Below are 16,848 nucleotides of genomic sequence, written 5' to 3'. Positions count from 1 at the left end.
CCGCTCCTTTGACGTATGCAGCTCCTGCTGTAATGACAACTTTCAGTAATAACAACAGGCTCGCACCCTCTCAGATTTCTACTGTTTATCTGTCAGCATGAAGAGAACACAGACATGACCAGCTGCAGAGAGGGAAATATGAAACTTTAAATGTCCATTATAAACACTTTCTCACCTTAGTGGAAAGATAAAAAGCTGAACTGAAAGTAAAACAGTGGAGATGTTTTTTGGCTCAACTGCTGTTTCTTATTCAACTTCTTATTTCGTCACTCATTCTGTCCACACCCACGTACTATTCTCTTTCATTTCGACTTAAAGGAGCTTGTTTGATCACGTAGAGCAGTTTCAACACTCTAGACCTGCACCATTCACCTCTCATTCAACACAGTTTTATTGTACGTGTGTGTGTGCTACCTGAACTCCTTGCACTTCCGTCTTCCTGGTTTCAGGTGCATGGAAAGTGCGACGTCTTTGTGACAACCAGTTGTCAAGGAAACAGTCAGGGAGAGGGACACAGAGAGAAAGAAAGAGAGAGAGAGCTGTAGTGATCCTTAACAGCCGTGGTCAGCCAACTAAGGACAGAGAAGAAAAGTGAGGAAGCTGCATTGCACACTGACTCACACATGCATACGTTCAGATAAAGTCCACACACACACCTAAACACACAGTATGTAGGGAACTAACGAACGAGTGTGTGTGTGTTTGTAGGAAACTGAGATTGAGTCAGACGTGCTCACACAGAGAAATTAACGTTTCAAAACAGCAGCTCAGCTTTAGCAGGGAGGAGGCCGAAAGAGCCGTTGGACTGTTGCTCAACACGTTTTCTCTTTAATGCTTACTTTACAGAACTCAAAGAACGCATGTACAACACTGAGGGAATTTTGGGTGGCTGTACAGACTAAGAAAGGCTGCAGAGTTTAAAGATGATCTTCAGCAGTTGATGGAAAAGGGTTTACAATAACTTTTCTTACTTTATTAATGCAGTCAGAAGAGATAAATTGTATTTTTTTTTGTGTTCAGTAATCAACATCTGAAGGAGTAATAATGAATGAAGCTTTTCTATCCACATTTGTTTTTAGCTTAATAATATTCAGATAAACTACCACCTGGAGAAAACCTCTGATGGAAATGATGAGCTTTCATGAACTTCTTTAGTGGAATTCAATGGACAAAATGTGCAGGCATGTCAGTCAGCTGCACAAAAACAGCAGACCTTGCAGGACCATAACATACCGTACCGTACCATACCATACCATACAATACCATACCATACCATACCGTACCGGGCCGTACCAATCCGTACTATACCATACCATACCAGACCGTACCATACCATATCATACCATACCAGACCAGACCAGACAAGAGCAGACCACAGCGTAACCATACCAGACTGTACCATACCATACAGTACCAGACCAGACCAGACCATATCATACTAGAGGTGTCTTCGACTAAGGATTTTCATAGTCGAATCTGATTCGTCAGATTTTGCCTTTAGTCGACTAATAGTCAAACAGTGTTTCCACTAGACTTTTTTGTCCCCGGTCAAAATGACCAGCAGTCCACAAGAATTCTAGCCATTTAGAACAACTACAAGACATTTGCTTTAACATTATTTTGCTGCATTAACAGCAGCAAAACGCATAAATCTGATATTCTGAAATGATTGCACAAATACTTTCTCTTATTATGCTTTGTGTAAGTGGTTTAAAGTATCAAAATGAAAGCTGCGCACTTTTCCTTACACACACAGTCAGTTACACAATATACGCCCACGTTAAAATTATAAACAACAACAGTTAGCCTCACATTAGCACCATCAGCCTGTTAGCACTTTGGCCACTACCATGACTTAGCAGCTTACAACAGCCAAATACCATCCTCCACCAACAACAATGAAGCATCCAAACATGACTCCCCAGTGCTCTGTTAACTGGACACTGTGTTAGAACTCTATATTTCAAACGAAAAATGAGTCTTATCGTCAGTTGCTAATATCAGTCCTCATGATGATATAACTGTAACCTCTGCTAAAAGCTGGAAATCCAACCATCCTGGTTTATTTGGACTAGTCCCAAAAAGACAAAAGCTCCACAGCAGATAGTCCGGTCCAGTCCTCCTGTCATTAATGGCTTATCCAATACTACTTCTGCTAATTAGCCAAGACATCCTGAGCATTAACAACCGGCTACGTTGAAGAGAGTCTTCGCTATAAGCTCCAAGCGGTCCATGCCGTTCTGCACGATGTGATTCTGTGTTGACTACAATCCAACTTTATATGAGGATGGGTCATAGGTAGTTTATCGAAGTGCACTACAACTCTGCTCGGCGTAGGCCTCTCTCTCTCTGCTGCTGCATCGGTGTTTACGATGCTCAGCTGTACAGTTCCCTTTGTTTCAGCAACTCCATTACTCGAAGCAATGACTAAATCAAAATCCCTCCATACTGCTGATGATATTAAGCCTTTGGTTAACCAGGAAAACCTCACTTTGATTAAAATTCTGCTTTATGAGAAAGCTCTGGTCAAACTTCCCTACATAGTCTCCAGCAGTACTGAGCAAGCACAGAGAGATAGATTTGCTTTGATGTCATTGTGCATACATGATTAGCCATGTGCTTGCTGTCTGAGGAGATAAACAACCCCAGCACCACAGGACAGTAGATGTAGTAAGATTGGGCTACTTTTAGTTTATATCAACGCATTCTTGCAACATATATTCTAGGTTACACAAAACATAATATGCAAGTATTCAGTATTTACTTATCTGGTCATTTGCATGTTTTCTGCCAGACATTTTGACCAGTTATGTTTTTATCTGCCGGACTTCCGCCCTTTTTACCGGCCAATGACCGGCAAATGCCGGCTAACGGAAACTCAGGCTTAGCAGTCGTGGGCACCCCCCATGTTGTCAGAATGGTACAATCTTGGTTACATAACAACACTGGACTATGAGGTTCATGGTCGAATCAGACTCCTCAGAATCAAATCGTCAAATCACCGACTATTCCGGGTCACCCCTACCCGATACAATACCATACTGGACCAGAAGAGACCAGACCAGACCATACCATACCATACCATACCATACCAGACCAGACCAGACCAGACCGTACCAACCCAGACCGGAACAGACCAGAACGTAACAATATCAGACTGTACTATACCATACCATACAATACCATACTAGACTAGACCATACCAGACCACACCAGACCATACCAGACCACACCACACCACACCACACCACACCATACCATACCATACCATACCATACCAGAAAATACCATACCATACCATACCAGAAAATACCAGACCGTACTGTTCTGTAGCATATTTTACCTATTAAAAAAAATAAATTTGTATAAAACATATGTAAATTGAAATATGGATATTTAGTGAGATTTATGCTAAAATCAAAGAAATGTTTTTAAAAATGTTAGTCTGCACACAACTGTTCTTGAATGAGCAGGACTGTGTTAAACTACTTAAACCACACTCAGGTATGGTGGGGGTCCCCTGCCATAAGATACCATATCAAACCATCCCATACCGTACCATAAAGTGCCAAACTAAACTATAAAATACCATACAGTACTGTGTCGTACTGTGCCACACCATGCCAAACCATACCATATCATGGACATGTTTAACTCACTTGGTTGTGAAAGATCAAAAAATTCAGCTACAGCCTCAAAGTTGATGTTTTTAGCTATCAAAAGAAGACTCAGTACAGGACGTGGATTCCTGGAACCTTTCCTTCAATTTAACAGAAATAATATATATTTTTATAACAAAGGCCCAATTTCCCATAAACTACAGCTATCCTTTAATGATAGCTTTGTCAACACTTAGTTTACATACACACACGCAGAGATGTGAACATGCAGCTTTTTCACAGGGTGTAAACAAAAGCAAACTCTTCCCACAATAAGCGGCACAGACCCTGCCCTGGTTCCTACACAATAGACAGAGAGACCTGAGACACAGAGAGCAAAGATTCCCAGGAAAAAAACTCTACGCTATAATCCAACAGGTTGACAAAGCCACACAAAGAGATGGGGGAGCGCATCCATTCAGAGGCAGCAAGTGGGCTCAATCAAGCGGTCCCACACAGCAAGGAAAACTGAGAAAGGAGGAAATCTGGGATCTTATTACTTTTGTCTCTGCTGGTGAACTAGATTGATGTTATATTGTATCAAGTGTTGAGGTCTTGTGCATATTTTTTTTATCATACTAGACTGTTATATTTCCTCTCGCCCTCTCCTCTGTTACAAAATATGATCAGTCACAGGTTTGGCTGACATGTTGTAATGTTTCTCATCACATTCTGACCTTGTCCTTTACACAGAGTTCTCTATTTTGCTACAATAGCTAAACCCCACTGTAGGCCTCCAGTGAGGCTAACAAGGTCACTTCTGGTGAAACTAAACTGTTGTTTGGAATCAGAATCAGGATCAGTTTTATTGCCAAATACATTTTCACATACGAAAAATGTGACTTGGTGTTAGTGCATTGGCTGCACTTGTAACCTGGTCCAGAATAGGCTTCACTTGAGTACAACAATTTGGGGCAAAAGAATACAATCTGACTTGAAACTGACTTGACAACTTCAAACTGACCTTTTATTTTCAAAGCAAAGTTTGAAAGATAATTTTCCTGACAGAAAGAAAGGATGCACAATATTATTTACAATAAATTGGTATCGATAACATTGTGCCAATTTCAGCAATGAGTCCAGATTCTGTCTACAGCTGTTGGATCCTAGGGTCAAAGTGTGAAGAAGACCTGAGAAATCTATGCTGATTGGTGGAGGCAGTGTGATGGTGTGTGGCGGCATCTCCCTCACTGGAAAAAATTAGGCTTGTCATCACTAGAGGCAATCTCAATGCAGAGAGATTAAAGATGAGATTCTGCAAAAAGTGTTAGTCCCATATCTCCACAGCCTGGGACTGAACTCTGTCCTCCAATATAACGACATTTCGAAACCCCACAGAGCGGGGTTTTTCAGAGACTATCTCCAGAATTTGGGAGTGGAGATGATGTAATGGCCTAACAATAGTTTTGACCTCAACCCCTTTGAACACTTGTGGGGGGCTTGGACGTGCTGTTGGTGCCACAGTAACCAACACAACCACATTGGCTGACTTGCAACAAATGCTGGTTGAAGAATGAAGCCATCACACAGCAGTGTGTGACCAGGCTGGTGACCAGCATGAGGAGGAGGTGCCAGGCTGTTGTGGCTGCATGTTTTTTCCAAATGCTACTGAGGCTCCTGTTTGTTAGATGAAAAATTGTTAAATTGCCAATATGTCTTGTTTCTTTAGCCTTCAATCATTCTATCCACCTAACAAGAGTCAGTGACAGAATAATCTGTTCGGCATTGGCAGAGAAGATTTGGCAAGCTTTTCATCAGTTCAACTCACAAACTCAGCTCTGCTGCTCATCCCACAAATGCATGTTCCTTACAAATGTGGAACCTTTTAAAAGGGAAATAAACAGGCTTTCCAACAGTATGAGACATTAATGTAGTCTTAGTGTGTTGTATGTACGTGGAGGAATCTCTCAAATTATAAGTGCCAGATTTGTGGTACATATTTTAAGCCCACTGATCCACTGATTTGAAATGCCACTAGGACATACAGTCAGTTGAACTGCTGTTTCCAACTTTGTTGAAACAACACAGTGAAGGACCTATTGAAGTCCATATAAGATCCTCACATTAATAGATCCCAATTTGGAAAAGTTAGACTTTGCCTGGATAGAACCCTGCACTGAGCTTACACTCTACTAACTTTTAAGATGATGGACCATGCTGGGAGAGTTCCTTGGTCATCTGCAAAATAAAGTTGTCACAGTGATTGTTTTGCAAGGTTGGATGCAGTCTCTGTGATATATTACATCTCTCAGTTATGAGTGATGACATTGTATCGGATTCCTGCTTAATTCTTTTTTTTTTAGTGACACTATTACACTATTTTTTTCCCATCCAACAACAAATGACCTTTAAAATTGTTAATTCTTAGTTTAGAAGTTAACCATCTAAAAAACACAAAAACAGACACAACTAGGTTATAAACTAACAAGTTTAAAAGTTGGTTTTACTCTGTACTTTACACCATAACTTTAAACACAACTGACAATTAACTGGTGCAACAGATTGCCAACCTTTATCCCAGAAATTAGCTTAACTCTGACATTGAGTGAAGCCTCAGTAATACTTGGGGGAGCAAATCTCCCGCCAGGTTCCCAAATCATGTGAAAAAGCTTTGAGAACACTGTATATATACCCCATGGATTAAGAAAACATGTATAAAATAAAAAGTAGGTGTAATGTTTGAGCATCTACATACTTCTAATCACATACTGCGACAGTCCTTTCTGTTTTCTTGCTGAACATCGCCTCCAGGTCCTAAAAGCAGACAACACACAAAATACAAAAGTGTTAAAAGTGGATGTAATGAGGTAGCACAGCTGTGATAAGATGACTGTTGTTCATATGGAGCTAAATTGATTACAGAGAAGAAAAAAGTCTGTTGAGCGCTGTACAACTTCTTGTAAAGATTAGACCTTTATTGAGAAAATTCCAGATCAGCTTATGGCCGCACGACCCGCCATCTCCAACAGGGCCGATTATTGAATATGCTGTAACACACACAAACACATACACCCACAAACACCACACATGCAGAGAAACTGAAGGCCTGTTGTGAGGCGACATTGATGACGCGTGTTGGATGGGATAATCTCTCCAGCTGGACTCTCACACCTGCAGAGAAGTGAGCCACATTTGGACCCAAACATTCACTTACTTTTATTATTTGAGTGTCATGCTCCGTAGCTCACTATGCACTGTTAAACAAAGACTTGATTTATATTTTCCCCTTATTACTGATTTGAATGCTTCATTTAGCTCAGCTTCTGTGTGTGCTTTGTTTAGTCTGCACCATGTTAGAGGCATGTTAAGGATGAAGAGGCATGTTCTCACATTATTAATGATCAAACTCTCAAATCAGAAAAAAAGAAAAAGAAAAAGATAACTGAAAGTTTCACACAGCTGCAGGAATTCTACTGCACTTTATACACAAGTAAGATGTCTCCCTCTGTTGGTCAAAAATGGGCATTGCATGTCTTTGATTTTCAGCCTTACAAAGGAAGATCCCAACAAGACTCAGCATTTTTTACCGCATGGAAAGAGAGTACCAGTAGTCTTGAGTCATGACTGCTAGAAACTCTTTTCAAAACAATATTAAATAACTTGATGTGTTAATATGGCTACACTTTGTTCGTCCTAAAATTAAGGAGAGAAACAAGCTCAAATCAGTGCTTTGACGATGAAAACAGCTGCAGCATTGTTTAAGCCCTGTAGATAATGCCTAATTGATAGAAACCTAATAAGGCACCTGTCTAAAAATTGTTAATTTATAACAAACACATCCTGGTCAACATAAAAGTCCATGTTATTATAAGCTAGAAAAACGTTTACTTTATCTAAATGTATTTTGCCATGTAAAATGAAAGCATTTTTATTTCAAACAAAACCTGTAGTGTGCCTTGGATTGCTTTATTGAAGGACAGTTGTAGTTTGAATGTTTTGATTTTATGGTTTTGGATTGAATCCCTTTTCTACTCATGCAGCCACCCCTTTACCAGATGAACTGACCAATATTGCTTGATATCACTAAACAGCAGGGGGAGGCAGAGGTTGCATCATCTCACTGAGCAGAGCTCACCTCTGCTACTAGATCCTCCTGTGGAGTGGCTTAAGCCCACTGTGTGTTAAAGCAAGAGTGACTGTGGAAGTCAAGATCAGCTTCAAGTCTGGAAAGTTTTGAAGAGCTAGTTCAGAAAAAGCCCTCACTGAACTGCTTCTTTTGTCAAAGTTCTGACATCAGGAGTTGGATAACCTCCGTAAACTGTGAGTACAGCTGCTGTGCAGTGTCAGGTATAGGTATTTTCAGTTGCATGGGGTCATTGCAAAGTAAGTACTTTACTAAGGAATTTAAACCCACAGCTGCTACATTAAGAGTCTGCTGTGCTAACCATCACACCGCACTGCCTACCTGCAGTGCTCATCTGTATAAGCAAATTTACATTCACTTATATTAGGATGAAATACTGTTGTCAAGGAGGAGGAGTCAAACTAAGAAGCCTCTTGTTGAGAAACAGCAGTTGTGCTTAACACTTTTAGGAGCCTAAATTTTACATTTTTGACAACAATAACATTAAAACTGTTTCAAACTTCATTTTTGGGGGTTGTTTTGATATCTGTAGGGATTTTGTAAAATATGTCCTAAAGATCACAAAATATATTCCTCATATTTTCTAGATTTAAAGAAGTAGTGAACACTTTAATATTTTTTTCAGCTATACACTGAGGTGTCTGAATGAGCTATGACAAAACACACTGATATCAAACTGATAAAAAACAACATTTTATGGCTTATAATTAGCTCAAACACACTTTTGCCTTAAAAAATATTTTCTGAAAAGGCGTGGCGAGGCAAACTTTATATAAAAGGTAGAGCATTAGCACCTCTAAACAACTTAAACCATTAAACCCTGTCCTTTTCCCCTCCCTCCTCTCATTACCAATCGGACCATTTTTTTTACATTTTTCAAAAGACTGAAGTGGGGGGAGTTAGCTCTGAGCTGGGGGTTCACTTGCACTTTAATGATCTTTTGGGAGCTGGATGAGAAGCTGTGGGGGTCTGATGGGGCCACCAGTTTATGATCAGTGTTTTAAGGTAATGGAAAGGACATAAACCCCTGAAAAGTAGCACTGGCAGGCAGCACAGTGGTGTAGCAGTTGAGCCTGTCACCGCAGAGTGTGAAGGTTCAAGGGTCAAATCCTGGCTGGGGGCTTTTGCGTGGTGCAGAAGCGGCCCAGCTTTCAGAGAGAAAGCCCTGATTCTATGGTAAAGGAGAGGACATTAACCCCAAAAAGCAGCTCTGGCAGGCAGCACAGTGGCGTAATGGTTAATACCTCATCCTTACAGTGTGAAGATTAAGGGGTTGATAACATTGCAGGCAGGGACAGAATGGGTAGCATAGGTAAGGAGAGAGGCAGGGTCAGAGAAAGGGTGGCGCTGATCTGTCCCTACTGGGCAGGGTCTTGTGAGACAACAACTTGACCAGTAGGCAGAGGGTGGACTGAGGTAAATGGGCATTCGGTAAAGCATTTGTCCGCATCAGTCACCACTGAGTGTCATCTCAGCTGTGCAGACTTGAAGCATTTTTGGCTGAACTGTACGAAGTTTAGAAAACTGCTGCTGCTTTAACTTTATATACAGAGCAAAATAGTCAAAATATTGACACAAAGCTTTGGATTACTTTTCTGTTTTAATGTTATAGAGCAAAGCAAGATTAATGCTTCCATAGTGCATACAGCATTTGCTGGTGTATTGTATGTCATGTTAAAAAGGTATTCAGATAATTACAGAACCTGGTTTGAAATTCACACACCTTCACCTTTTCAAATTAAGTACTTCTTACTTTTATTTAAGCAGTTTCATAGTCTGGTACTTACTGTCAGGGGATTGTAAGGGGGCTTAATTTAAGTGGGGTCAAGGGGAGTCCTCCCTGAAAAAAATGGGAAGAATAATGCCACTTTCTGCTTTTTGAAAGTTGTGTAATCAACAGCATGAGGGCTATTATTTTCTATTCCTCTACAACTTTGAAGAAGCCCTTAGTAGCCTGGCAAGTTATAGTCCATACAATAACTGCTAGATGGTAAAACTACAATCATATTCATCATCATGTTGGCATCATTAATAGATTTTCATGTTTACCTGCCTCCCATGGGTCTGCACCTTCACCTGTCTGATGACATCACCATCACATCCATACTGGTCTGAAATGGTCAAATAATAGGAAAATCTTAAAAGGCCTGGTGCAAATATTTTTTTCACTTTAATAGTAATAAAGAACAGCACTGACTTGCTTGCAGAAAAGGCACTAACTTTTCAGAATCCCATTAATAATACTGAATACAATAACAAACAAGGAATTTAAATATTTAGCAGCTCTGTGTAATGGAAAATTTTACCTCTGGTAAGAAAATTATTTGGTGATAACAATTAACTAATTTCTCAATAAAGTTTTGAATGCATGGCTTTTTCTTGAAGTAGCAAACTAGTCTGGGTCTTTTTTAAAACCACCATTTAAATCACATTTTTGTTAGCTAGGTTAGCCTGACATACACATAACAGCCACTTTATTAGGTACACTTTGCTAGTACCAGGTTGGACCCCATTTTGTCTTCAGAACTGCCTTAATTCTTCATGTCATAGTTTCAACAAGGTGTTGGACATATTTCTCAGAACTTTTGATCCGTATTGACTTGATGGCATCACACTGTTGCTGCAGATTTGACAGCTGCACATCCATGATGTCAAAACTCCAATTCCACACCCCACATGTCATTACATGTCATTGTTACATTGTTGCTGACAATTTTTGTTAGTCTTGGTCTAGTCTTCATCATGGAAAAAATGCTGTTGACAAACATTTTTAGTCAGTTTTAATCCACAAAATTAACACTGCTGCATACCTTGGTTGAAATGAGTGGTTATTTTCATTACTGTTGCTTTTCTATCATCTCAAACCAGTCTATCTCTTCTGACCTCTGACATCAACCAGGAATTTTCGGTCACACAACTGTCGCTGGATATTTTTCCATTTTCAGGCCACTCTCTGAAAACCCAAGCCCTGTTGGCACCAACAACCATGCCCTGTTTAAAGTCATTTAAATTCCCTTTCCTCCCCATTCAGATGCTCGGTTTGAACTTCAGCAAGTCTACAGGCCTAAATACATTGAGTAGCTGCCATGTGATCAGTTAATTAGCTATTTGTATTAACAAGTAATTGAACAAGTGTACCTAATAAAGTGGCCAGTGAGTGAAGGCCAAGTAGTAGGCTATAACTTTGAGAAATTATGAAATCTCGCTCATCACGCAATTTTAGATTCTGTTGCTTAGAGGGTAAATCGATTGTGTTATTTTTAGTACACTATTTCCCCCTGAGTGATGAGCCATACAGGATAACTGCAATGCCTCCATTAGAGCCTCAGGCGCGTGCCCACCCCCCTCCTCACGCGTCAACATCCCTTCAGCATGCTCGTGCGGTCTCGAGAATCTGAGCGTCCCACCAAAGAGCAAATCATCGGGCTCAGCTGATCACACGGCATTTTTTTTTTTTTTTTTTTTTTTTTGCGTCTGCGCTGCCCACAGTCCATGCCACAGTCACACAGTGTCATCACGCAGCGGGAGCGAGCTGCACAAGAGCAAGTGCACAAACTGAGACCATAAAGTCCGCTTCACTGTTTTTGACGGGCAGTTTCCAGGTTTCCTCCGAAGACCGAGGCGCTACTTTTTGACGACTTACGGAAGAGGACAAGCAGCAAACACAGAGCATGAAGAAGACTCCAAATCCAGGTACAGTCAAGTTCAAAAAGTGTACTGGAATACCCTTCATATGAATTGTGAACAGTTTCAGTTGATGTATTCAAATACCAGATAATCTAAATTCTGCAAAATAATTACATGTAAGAATTATGCATGAAGTGTGACCTACATTTGGTATGGACTGTAATTTCACACAAGAACTACTTTTTAATATTTTGCATGTCAGTGTAATACAGCACACACTTTAAATGAAAATACAGCCTATGCTGTATTACTGCTAAAAACAAAGAACCAATGAAAAAGGTGCGTTATCTTCTATAGTTGTGAAAATAAAGGACAACAGCAGTTGTTTTTTTTTTTTTTTTTATCCCTTTCAAACTTGCCAAACTCTATCATATAGCTGAGTGCTCACCCACTCTGTTCTTTTCCCCTTTGTTTTGTGACTGAGTGTGCAGCACCCATGGGAGCACCTCAGGGTCCCCTGACTATTAAAGTCTGATGTGCATCATCATCTGTCATTGTAGGCTGACCCTCTGTTTGAATGCACTGCCCCTTCAGGAGGCACTCTCATAGGGCTCTTTTTTCTGTGTGTGGCTGGCTCTCACAAACATTTTAGACATTTGCTTGCTCATGATGTCCACGTACACGCTTTTGTGTATGCTTGCTCATGTGTGCGTTTGTATTGTAATAGTGTAGTGTTTGATTGTGTATGTGTGTGTAGTTACCCAACACCTCTCTGGCTTTGCTGAGGTCCCATCTGTGCGTCTCCCATCTCTTTTCACTTTTGGGAAAATGTACTTTTCTCTTGGGAGGAAAATTAATGAAACAGAGGGAGAAATGTGGCCCAAGCTGATTCTGGAGAGGCTTATGTCAAAAACAGGACAAATGTTTAACAGAGTGAAGAACACTGAACAACAATTTATCTTTTTTAAGTTGTAGCATGTTTGTTATGATTTTTACTTCATTTGCTGCACATTTATGAATGGATACGTCAGCCCCTAAGGGCTATTTATCTTTACCAAGTCAAAAGCTTAGACTCAAGTATTGCTTTCTTCTTGTTTTTTTTCAACACTGACCTTTTTAAGCAACAGAAACATGGAGGTGACAGACCAGCCCATTTAAGAAACCTTATCACTAACTGTCAGTTTCTTTCCCTGGAGATCCTCACTGCTGCACCTGCACTGACACAACACTAAGATACAAGCACCCTCAAACTATTTACAGCTGTCTTTGGCCTGTGGTGGATTGGTAGTTAAATTGCTGCAAGGCTTTAACAGTGACCTAATCTCAATTTACAGATTATACAGAAAACCATAGAACCTGTGAACAGTCTTTTAGATTTTCAGTATATTAAGTGTTTCATTTTCACTCATTGTAAAAATGTAGTTTTTGGTTTCAAACAACACTGACTGGTGCTGCTAGGACACATTATCAGTAATGATATGGGTTCAAGTAACTTCAGTTATTCAAATTAGTGTACTTGAGTGGTTATTTTGGTTACTTGTAGGTTTTTTGAGTACATTTTGAAATCCTTACTTTTACTTCTTAAGTACATTTTAACGAGAGTAACAGTACTTTGACCTGGGTGCCATACTGTTTAATTTTTTTCCGCCTCTGTTGACTTCACAGTAGCAAAAGAATGTTTTCGCATTACAACCAGTGACAGCTCATGACTGCTTGGGTTCTTTTGCTCGTGTTTTTGGTGGACTGTTGTTGTTTTTGATGTGAGACACATTTGCACCATGAATGAAGTTATCCACCGAGTTAGAGTTCCCACCTGTGACTTCATGTGTTCCTATGGAATGCATTGTGACTGTTCTTCATCAGTATAAAGTTGATTTTCTGCTTTGTTCTTTCCAGAGGAGACCCACCTTGCCACATAAAGTGAAGTATTTCTTTAGAAAGTAGAATTTATCATGCAGCATGGCCCAATATAGACACTTCTTAAGTGTGGAATTTAGCTCTATATGAGTTTAATGCACATGGTCAATTTTGCTGTGTAGTGGTGTAATTTTACTCAAACAACCTAGTTAGAGATCTTTTCTTTTGTTGTTCTTGCCAGTAATGAAAGATAATATTTTTCTGTACTGCTCTTCAGTAGCTACTCAGATCTCAGTACTTAAAGTAAACTTTGAATTCAGTACTTTTTACTTTTACTTGAGGAGATTTAACAACCAGTCCCTTTTTATTTTACTTAAGTAAATTTTAATTTGAGTAACTGTACCACTGCCTGCAACCCACCTCAGTGGGTTTGCAACAGGCCTTCCATTCTTGGTCACTGTACTCCTCCACCAGGTCAAGATATTTTCCCCTCTTGGGCTCATTGGCTTCCACTATCCGGTCTTCCCAGGGGACAGTAAGTTCTATTTTGTCCACCTGTTTGGTGTTAGAACTAGATCTGGTCGCCATGTCCTCACAATGTGTAGATGTATTGATCAGTCATGTATCAGCAGGATTTGTTGTATGAAGGAGAAACAGTCTCTGTGGTTTGAGCCAGAAAAAAGCCACTTCATCATTAGAGTTTTCTGACTCAGATGTCTAAGAAATTATTGTCAACGACTGAGGAGATCTTAGCTGAAAGTTGTTAACCACTAGCTACTGGCTATGCTGGAATTACAGAGAAACTTGCACCTGTTCTTAGAGGTATATAATGCTTTCAGATGACATTTGAAAATACTAGCAGCCAAATGTCTTAAGGTGTGGGCTGATAACAGTTGGATCTTGCCATTTTTATGCATTTTCCAAGAAAAGTCCACATGTTAAAAAACAGCCCAGAAGGCCTTAGCTATCTGCCATCACTGTTGTTTGGCTAGTCTCAGGTATCTTAACTCTTTGGTTTTAAAGCAAGTTGATCATTAGGTTCACTTGTAGATCATTCTTTCTTCTGGCAAATAAAGAAGAACCAGCTGACATTATCTCAAGAGACTCTCCGGCACTTTCCATGCAGCATCTTGACCTTAAGGTGCCAAATTCTCTTCCAGCAGCAGCATTTCATGGTTGAACTGAGAGGAAACTCAATTAGCAGATCCTAAAAAGATGCTTTTTATAGACTGGATTTTTTTAGTCTTGCTTCTCCTTAGTATCAGATCTTGAAAGTTACCTAACTTGAGTGGCTTGTTTTGAGTGTTGTCAATACCTTAAAACAGTAGATGATTTAGAGTGTGCAGATGTGGAAAAGCAGCTGTCATCTGCATAAGCAAGTAAACAGAAAGTATCTTGGCGAGAAAGAACTAAATATTGAGATTATTCGAGGAACATGTGGTCATATTAATACATTGGCATATAGTTTTGGAGCATAGGTTTAAAATAAAGTTATCTTTTTTAAGATGAGTCCATTAGATCTAATCTCTCTCTCCAGTGATTCATGCTTAATTTTGCTCTGGGAACATCTCATTGTCCCTTGGCTCCCATTTAAGGGAGTCCGGTGAGACCTGGAGCCCATTTTGGGCTTAATGAACTGGATGCACTCATGTTGTTCTGTATTTTTAAAGTAAAGTGACCCTGAATGAACAGGGAGACCCAGTGGAGTAAATGCACCATTATCTTTTTTTTTTCTCTCTCTATCGCCCTACGCATGAGGGATCCCACTCAGCTGTGCTGTGTATATTCAAGTGGTTGGATGTCTTTTTTTGCAAACAGACTCTTCCTCAGCTTAAAATGACTGCTTTGTGGTGAACATTTGCTGCAGGGTGGTTAATGTGAATTTCATAATTATCATTTTTAATGAAAACAAACTGACGGATGTGAGTGAAAACGAAATTTTTGGACCCTTTAATTAGCTCTTTTATTACTAGAGTAAGGTTGTTAGAGCTGACTTCATAAAGATCATACACTCAGTGCCACAGTGCAGGATATTTAATCTCTTCTAACTTTATAAGAAATGACTAATTACTGCAGTGACTCAGCATCTCAGTTCTGTGCAGCAAAGATGGGCAATGACCAGGATTAACTTGTAGTAATTTGACTACCTAAAATGTGATAGAGCAAATTAGAGCAGGGAATTAGTGATGATATAGCATTTAACTTCAATTAATAGCCCAAGCTTTTATTAAACATGTCTAAGAAATGATCCTGTCTGTATTCAGGACAGACTTGAGACAAGTCTTTAATTGTTTTAAACATAATTAGAGCTCAGGAAAGATTGATACCTAGAAGAGAATGGGTAACTTTGTACTAAATTAGTACAAGTATAGACAAATCAATTTACAAATCATAATTTTTGTGCAACATCATCAGGCAGTCAGAGAAGGTAAAGTCATACTTTATTAATCCCTGAAGGGAAATTAACAGTTTACACTCTGTGGGCTTGGGAGGAACTTATATTTAAAGTTTTATTGTAATTCTCTTAATATGCTATGTCTACTTCAAACCAAATTTCAATGCTGATTTTACACAGACAAAATATGTAGTTTACGGCTGTGTATCGTTCAGTGAATTTGTTTCTTGATAAGAACATGTCAAGGCACAAAAGTTTCTGAGTACCACAATGCTGATTCTTAGCAAATTGTCATAATAAGTGAGTAATGACAATTTGTAAAGTGTCTATATGAAAATGTGAAATAGGTATATGAGTTATGAACACAAACCCTCCTGGGCTTAGAGAGCTTTATACTTACATCCAGCTCAGTTCTTGTCTATTAGCTTGGCTACTTTAAGTCTCTGCTAAAGTGCACCAGAAGGCAGATAGGCACAGAGAGGGACAAAGAAGAGGATTTAGAAGTCAAAGAGACTGATGTTTCTCTTTATAAGTTTGTTGAAATAAAACAAAAAGAGTAGATACAGAGAATGAATATTTTTCTGTCATAAAGTGCTAAAACACGACTTTGATGGAGTCTTGCTCTTTAGAAACTGCTGGACGAATGAAGAACAAATTGGTTGCTTAAGATATATTTTTATTTACTTTATTGTCTGTCCAAGAAGTGACAGAAAGGCTAAAACAACACAGAAAAAGTACATAAAAACACATTTAAGGACACATGAAAATGTAGAGCACAGCTTTAAAAATGTGGGTGGGATATCAAAGGCAACAGCTGATAAAGAGCAGGGTCAGGAGTTGATCAGGCAGAGTAGCGCCCCCACTGGTTTGTTGATGCAAAAACAAATCGAGCGGGATCTGGCTAGTAACCGTTCATCTCTAATGGCCCCTCCTACCGTTCATGTTAGACGCTGTCAGGACAGAATTACATGCTAAAACTTAGGAAATAAAATAGGATAAAGTTAGGGAAAGGGTTAGGATACCAAAAGTTAAAAGTTAAAAATCTGACCTACAGCCTAGTAAAACAGAGTAAACAGTCTGCTTACAGGAAAAAAAAAATAGCCTGTCCTCCATGAGAACGTTCTAATGTAGCTCTTTTAGCTACGTAAACTACATAGCTTATACTGATAGAGTTGCATAAAGAGAGCTTAAGATCTCCTGATAAAAATAAAGCTGCATAGTTACTT

The 16,848-nt window shown here is 39.5% G+C and overlaps 1 protein-coding gene across 2 annotated transcripts in view; it reads right to left on the bottom strand.

Moving 5' to 3' along the window:
• The window catches only part of rbm47 (RNA binding motif protein 47), a 45,604-nt gene extending 45,169 nt beyond the window's left edge, over positions 1-435 (bottom strand). Inside the window, exon 1 of one of the 2 annotated variants that reach the window (XM_041784791.1) lies at positions 415-435. The gene's annotated coding sequence lies outside the window, so the exon portion shown is untranslated. The remainder of the gene's footprint in view (positions 1-414) is intronic. The other variant, XM_041784787.1, reaches the window with a different exon arrangement.
• Positions 436-16,848: the final 16,413 nt, after the last annotated feature.

This window comes from Cheilinus undulatus, linkage group 4 (assembly GCF_018320785.1).
Source record: "Cheilinus undulatus linkage group 4, ASM1832078v1, whole genome shotgun sequence".
NCBI classification, from domain to species: Eukaryota; Metazoa; Chordata; class Actinopteri; order Labriformes; family Labridae; genus Cheilinus; species Cheilinus undulatus.
Note: the sequence above shows the minus strand (reverse complement) of the source record. Positions and strands in the feature narration are given on the sequence as shown.